This window comes from Stegostoma tigrinum, unplaced genomic scaffold (genome assembly GCF_030684315.1).
Source record: "Stegostoma tigrinum isolate sSteTig4 unplaced genomic scaffold, sSteTig4.hap1 scaffold_66, whole genome shotgun sequence".
In the NCBI taxonomy this organism is placed as follows: domain Eukaryota; kingdom Metazoa; phylum Chordata; class Chondrichthyes; order Orectolobiformes; family Stegostomatidae; genus Stegostoma; species Stegostoma tigrinum.
This window is the reverse complement of record NW_026728600.1, coordinates 1,614,851-1,622,127: the sequence shown is the minus strand read 5'-3', so window position 1 is coordinate 1,622,127 and position 7,277 is coordinate 1,614,851.

Below are 7,277 nucleotides of genomic sequence, written 5' to 3'. Positions count from 1 at the left end.
CATTTGGAAAAGGATTTCTGGGATATGGATTTCACTCAATGGGAAGGGTTCACTGCCTATCACTAATTACCCAAGAGATGGAAACAATGAGTTATTTTATTAAACCGTTGAACGACATGGAATTGAAGTGTAGCCATGATTCCATGATGGACAGTGTGCAATGATTTGGACCCAGGGACACTGAAGGGACAGCAATATCTTTCCAACTCAGAATGGTGAAAGGCTTGGAGGGGGATTTGTGGTGGTAGGTTTCACACACCTGCTGCCATTGTCCCACTAGATAGAAGCAACCGGACTGAGTATGACACAATCAGGGTGTACCTTCTGTGAGCAACCGGGAATTTGTTTTATTCGGGCAGTTAGCAGGAGGAGAAATAATTTCTCATTCCCTGGCTGAGCATTGTATCAAGTTGGGACAATGTGTACTCTGAATCCTGAGCAGGGAACACCAGTTCTGCTGACAGTAACGCTTGTGAACTGACTTGTCCTCACTCTTGTACCTGTTCTCCACGTCATAAGCACTTTCACCGGCAAAGTTGCTCTCTCTAGTTATCAATGTGAAGAAAGCAGAGCTGTGATATTCTGACGTTGAGAAGGTGATGAACTGTGGCAAGGTACAAAAAAGGCTGATACTAACGGGAGCTCGCATTGAGGCACCCATCAACGGTGAAAAGCGACACCAGTACAGGCGTTTTTCAATCTGTGTCATTCCAGAGCCCAGGCCAGAAATGACCAGAGGATTCTGCCTGATTTGGCTCACGGGCTTGACTTGACGCGACGATGACTCTAAGTATGAAAGTACATTTCACAGAATTGATTCATAAAATTGTGCAGTGAATGTGAATAAAATAATGGCCAGTTCTAACAGAGAAACAAGCGACATTTAAGAAAGCACCTGAGAGCAAATGTGGTTCTTTTGCCAGTGAAATTCACCGCTTCACAAAGTTGTCACCATTGATGCGAAGTAGTGACGGTGGTTGTCTTTGCTGGTTATTTACTTCGTGAACCCCACATCCGCCTCTGTCCCTGTTAGCATCACCACTCGGCGGGATGTAAGCAGTAGCCATTGGCTCTGCGTAGTTGCATAATATATAACGCCCCTGTTTTTCCGATTAGAACTCTGAAGGTTTGAATTGTTGAAGGCAGCTGGTAATCAGCAGATTTTCTATTTTTGCAACTGCCAATTTACGTGTCAGATTTCCAGGACCTGATGTTTTTGTGTGGCTGCGTTTAAGAAATTGACATTTTCACGTGTACAGTGTATGTGTCTGTTTCAGATCACTTCCCGTTTCGTACGCCAGTTCACAGCAATAGTTCTCGTTGCCTGGACGTGTTCCTTGCTTTCAACCTAAAACCGCCTTCTGTCAGATCATCTTGTTTGCGGGAACGGAGCGCGGATGTCAAGTACATGGATCGAGTTTAATCCTGAGGCCTCTGTCAGTCTCAGGGGGTATATCTGCCTGTCTCCCTCAGTGGCTGAATAATGAGGCTGCGTTTTACCATCCCTGACTTCAGTCCCGTTCGTTGATTACCGGAATAATCTAATGGACATTTGCCCTCGAAATGTCAGAATGCACAAGATGATGGACCAAATGTTAGAAACTAGGCCTGGAAGAGATGGGTGTCTGATTACTCTGATACACTGATACGATGGACCAAATGACCTTTTCACGCCAAAAGACGAAAGGTGGGGAGAAACTGATGTTCAGCCAAAATGATCACAACTAAAAAGGCTAAAGCAGTGACATTTAAAAGATAGAAGCCCTTTGGGCGGGCTCCCTGGACTACTAGTGGTTAAGATTCAGCGCTTTCACTGGTGGGCGCCCGGGATTGATCTCTGGTCGGCAAAGTTGGCATGATGACAGCCTTGCTGATTGATTTTAAGAAGCAGGAAAGGAACTGCCGGCACGTTGCTTTTGTCCCAATCTTTATTCAAGTCAACGTGTAACACAGAACTGCAGATTCTGGAAATTTGAAACAGAAACAAGAATTAATAAAGACACGTAGCAGACTTGGCAACGTGTGCAAAGAGAAACAGAGTTAACGTTTCAACTCCACTGACCGCTCATCAGAACAAGGTTAGTTATGCACTTCTCTATTATAATGCCGGGGAAATTATCACTTTTGCCTGTCGAATCAGCACATTTAGCAAAATAAGTGATTAAGTTGTACCATCGACTTTTCAAATTTAAAAGAACTTTTATCAGCTCCACTTTTGCTTTCGTCGCTCTTAGGTGGTCTAATGGCTCCATTCAAATGCTTGCCTTTTTATTTACCTTTCTGTCAGTTAGCAGTGTGCAATTGAGAATTGATCCTTTCAGTGTCTACTTCAATCAGTATCTCTATTCTTCTCTAAATGTCTCTGTGTATCGAGCCTTACCCTCTTTCACATGCTCCTATTCTGGGTTTGTCCATATCCCTCATTTCCCATTTCTGCACTTTGAAAAGTCTGAAATTCTGAGACAGTTTAAAAGTGATGCTGAGAGACTTCCTCCACTTAGCACCCCCCACCGCCACCTCGGGGTGGAATGTCATGAGCTAGGTTCACATTCTCTGGATAATGTAATTGTCACTGAGACCTGAGTTATGGATACACTTCTTCCCTCAAAATACGATGAGCCTTTAGACTTCGAGACAGAATTCCTAATTCACCCTAAAATAAAACACTGCCCTTACTATTGCACAACTACAGTAATGTCTTTACTGCCAATGTAAAATGAATGAAGGATGACAGCAGAGAATGAAACTGTTCAGCTCGTCGTTTTTGCACACATTACTGCAACATTTCCCGGTAGGTCCAGTGTTTATCCTGTCTCACCTCGCTACTCCTTCCAAATTAGGAATGAAGAAGTAAAAATAGTAAAAGAGGGGAAGAAAAATGCTTGTGGATCAGAGGAAAGAGACTCTATGATAAATTAAGTGCTATCACGTAACAACATTCCCTGATGGTGGCTAAAAAGGCGACAGGAGGAAGAGCACTGCATAATAACAAGGCTGACCTCAAATGCAATAAGTATACACCTTTTTTTTTCTAAGGACGTTGCAGGCTGGATCACCAATCTGAATTGTTGAAGAATGTTTAAATGAAGAGCTTTCAATGAACAGCACAGGTATCACTACGGCTTGAACCCAGGGCCTCCTGTTCCTTAGGAAAGCAGTTTAACCAACTCAGTCACAGCACCACAGCCCAAGTACCTTTTCCCACCTATAAGTGAATTTCCTTAAGCATGCAATCAGTCCTATATCAGTGACACAATGTGTCTTGTTTTCCGTATCAATATTGCTCAGCGAGAATTTCAATCAATACCCACTTTTGCAAACGGACAGTTCAGGACTGAACATTTTCCTTTGAAAATCCACAGAATGAGACAATCTCCTCTTACACTGATAATTTCATCTGTTTAAACTGATAGTTCATCCCCTCAGGTCCCACGCTAACACACTTAGGGAACCTCTGAATGGTAATTGTGGTGAATTGATCAGGAGTGACGTGTGAGTTGGAATAAATGGTGGGCAGTAAAGTCTGACCAATTAGCACTCATACTGAGCCTTGCATTACCAACTTCACACTCACTGCCTGCCTCACGCCACCCAGCTATTATCGCCTCTCACATTTATTTCATTCCCCTTCTCTGCTTCTGAATTTGTTCCAGAGCCATTGAAGGAGTCCGATTGGGAACTGTAACTTTTAAACACGGATGCCTGGGAAATTGACATCACTCACCTGGATAGGATTTACTGCCCATCCTGAATTACCGCAGGGATGGAAATGTTCTTGAACACTTGAAATTGTTAGCATGTAAGTGCATTTATTTTTTTCTTGCTCAGTGAGAATTTCAGTCAACCACTGTTTTGGCCAGGATGGACAGTTCACAGCTGAAGATTGTCCATTGGATATACAAAGAACGAGACAATCTCCTTTTACACTGTTTTAAAACTGCTATTTTCACAAGTTTGAACTGACAGGATAAAGAGGATGCGCTCATCTATAAACTGTGGTAATGCACGATAAGGGAATCTCGCATACTGCATTCAATTCTATTCTCCATGATGGAGAAAAGATTTAGAAAAGGAGTACAAGGTAGTTTCCAGGGTTCGAGCAATTGTGTTTTAGGGAGGGGCTGAATAAACTGGGTCTATTCACACTGGATTGTTGGAGGATGAGGGGTGACCTCATAAAAGTTAATAGCAGGTATAGGGTGAACAGCCAAAGTCTTTTTTCTCAGCGTATGAGAGTCTGAAAACTAAAGGTACAGCTTTAATGTTTGAGGGGAAAGGTTTTAAGGGGGTCTACAGGGCAATGTTTTCACACACAGCGAGGTATGTGTATCGAATGAACTGACATAGTAAGTGGTGGAAGCTGGTACAAATACAGCGGTTTTAAGGCATCTCGAAGGGTACATGTAAAGGAAGGGTTTAGACCAATATTGGCCAAATGTTGGCAAACAGGACTAGATTAATTTTGGGTGTCTGATTTGCATGGACGAGTTGCATTGAAGGGTTTGTTTCTGGGCTGTATATGCATATGACTCTATGATTGCTTTAGGTGTAGATACACAGAGAGATATAGACAGAGATCTAGCTCTCATTCTCATGCACAATCTCACCACCTCTGTCTCCCATATGCACATTCTCATTCTTTCACATTGACAATCTACGTCTCTCTCCTACTCAATCTCGTTATCTATCGTACAATCTCACTCTCTCTCTCCCTGCTGCACATTCTCAGTCTTTCTGACGCACAATCTCACGATTTATCTCTCTCCCTCTCTCTCGTACAATCTCACTATCTTCTTCTCTCATACGCAGTCTTACTACCCCTCTTTCAGGCACAATCTCTCTCTTGCATAACCTCATTCTCTTTCATGTACAATATCATTATCTCTTGTACTCAACCATGTAACCACTCAGACACAATCGCCCTGTATCTCTCTCATGTAAAATGTTTCTCTCATAGGTAATCTCTTGTTTTTCTCTCACTGATATGCAATATCTCTCTCTGTCTCTCTCATTACCAATTTCACCTATTCTCTCAGATTCAGAGAAAAAAAAAACACAAGTCGATCTGGCTGTTGGATTTTAAAGATAGTAGATTGGCATGTGGGTGCAATAAGTGATGAGGTTGATCCACTAGGCAGATTCTTGGTAGGAAATCGTTGACTTTTGAAAAATTGCTAAACATGTTCTGCCTTCATTCTTGGTAGATTAGGTGAATGGATGCCTGAGAATGCATGGTAATTGCTGCCTTCTTCAAAAATTCCACCGACTCTGGTGCAGTTCCTGCAGATTGGACGGTGGGAAATGTAATTTCACAATTTGACGTGAAAGATGAGGAAAGGAAAACACTGAAGGACACACTAGCCAGCCTAACATTAGTACAGAGAGAACTGTTCGGATCTATTATCGAAGATGTATAGCAGAATCCTTGGAAAATATGGTGGAAATACAAAAAAGTATTGCAGGCCTGTAAAGATATTAGGCAAATGGGATGTTTTCCTTGTTTAGGTAGTCTAGAAGTAACTTTTAATGTCGCGTGAGATGGGAAAGGCCTTGTAAGAAAAAGCCAAAACACTGAATATAATAAAGCAGTTAATAATCTTTTTAAATTGATATTTAAATTGATCAAGGTGAATTGAAAGAAAGCGGAAATATGGTGTTTCCATAAAGGCTCACCAATGATCATATTGAATGTATAAGCAAGCTCAAGCTATTTAATGCTGAATTTTTCCATCTTGTCTTGATAATTCTGTATTCGAATTCAGTGGGATCACAACTTCATTTCTTGTCCCAATCCTCCACCAATCACTACAATTTTAAATAAAGTTAGGCCAGTGATATCAAAGAAATTATTATGCAACTCTCAGACTTTATCTTGTTCAGTGTTAAGAAGTTTCTCACATTTAGTTATTCAGCAAAAATAACTTGGTTATTACCAGGACAAGTTTCCACAAACAAAGATGCAATGTGGAAATTTAAAGTTCTTCAGAATGTTACCTTGAAAACACTTGGACTGAGTGATCATTAGATTCATGATCAAAGAAGAAATAACAAATTGTACCAGATGGTGTTCCGAAGCTGTTCTGCTCACACAAGCTGCTGGTGCTGTTCTATTATTCTTAACCAGTTGTGTCTGGCTGAATTGCCTTGACTTCAGCTGGTTAATTAACTCTGCTTATTTGCTCTTACTATTTTTATCCAATATTTGGCATCTTGGCAACTGTTTATGTAAAATGGCGCCAGGAATGGTGACTTTGTACACTTGTCACTGCGCTCCTGCATCCCTGTACTTGTGTAAACAAGACAATAAATTTAATCTTAAATTCTAAATTTTACATTTTAAGTTATAGTTCATCTACCTGAACAGCTGCAGGAACACATTCCTGTACTTATACATGATTCCATTTAGAAAATGTGCTCACATTCCAACTGTACATCTCTTTGGGGTATAATAGGTTTGTCCGAAAAAAAAAATAGCCTCCTTTTAGCCCCTTGTAACTGGCACAAGGTGACAGAATGGCTTACATATTATTCTTGTGAACCAGTCTCAAAATTCTATAAGATGCATCAAGGGTCTGAAAGGGTGTGAAAAAGAATACTTAAACATTCTGGCAGTATGAAATATTTACCCACCAGTAGCTTCACGCAACTGGTCTGTCTTTCAAGGTTTTATCACTGTTTCCTTTGATAAATAAAGTGGAATACTTACAACAGTCCTGTGGTACTATTCTCATATAAAATGAGGATTGAAATATTATCATCAAACACTCTGCCATTTCCAGAATTTCTTCCTTCATCAACCCTTGAACACTCCACTTGTTTTCATTTATTACCACATGAAAAGTCTTGGGTTGAAAGGAGTTAATGGAATCTGTTTGTTCAGCGTCTGCGATTAAACTCAGTCTCTGTGGATCTGAGCTGTCTCACACGGGGTGGCGGGGGGCGTCCTCTTTTAATAATGAGAGGGTTCTTTCAATTATTATCCCATTGTATCTGCGGGAATGTTATCTCCAGCATTAACACAAATTGACGGCATCAGAAAACGAGAAAGAGAGAGAGAGGAGAGATCCGAATTCGAACAATAGACTAGAAAGCTACAACAATGGATCAGAATCTAAGAACAATGGACTGGAATATTACAACAACGGACAGGAGTTTATCATTTTATGTTTACTATCTGTTTACATTTTTCGAATGGTGGTCATTATCAATGCGGATCAGATATTCACTTTATATTATTCAGTGTTTTTGTTATCCTATGCCGGCTATTGTTGGTGCCC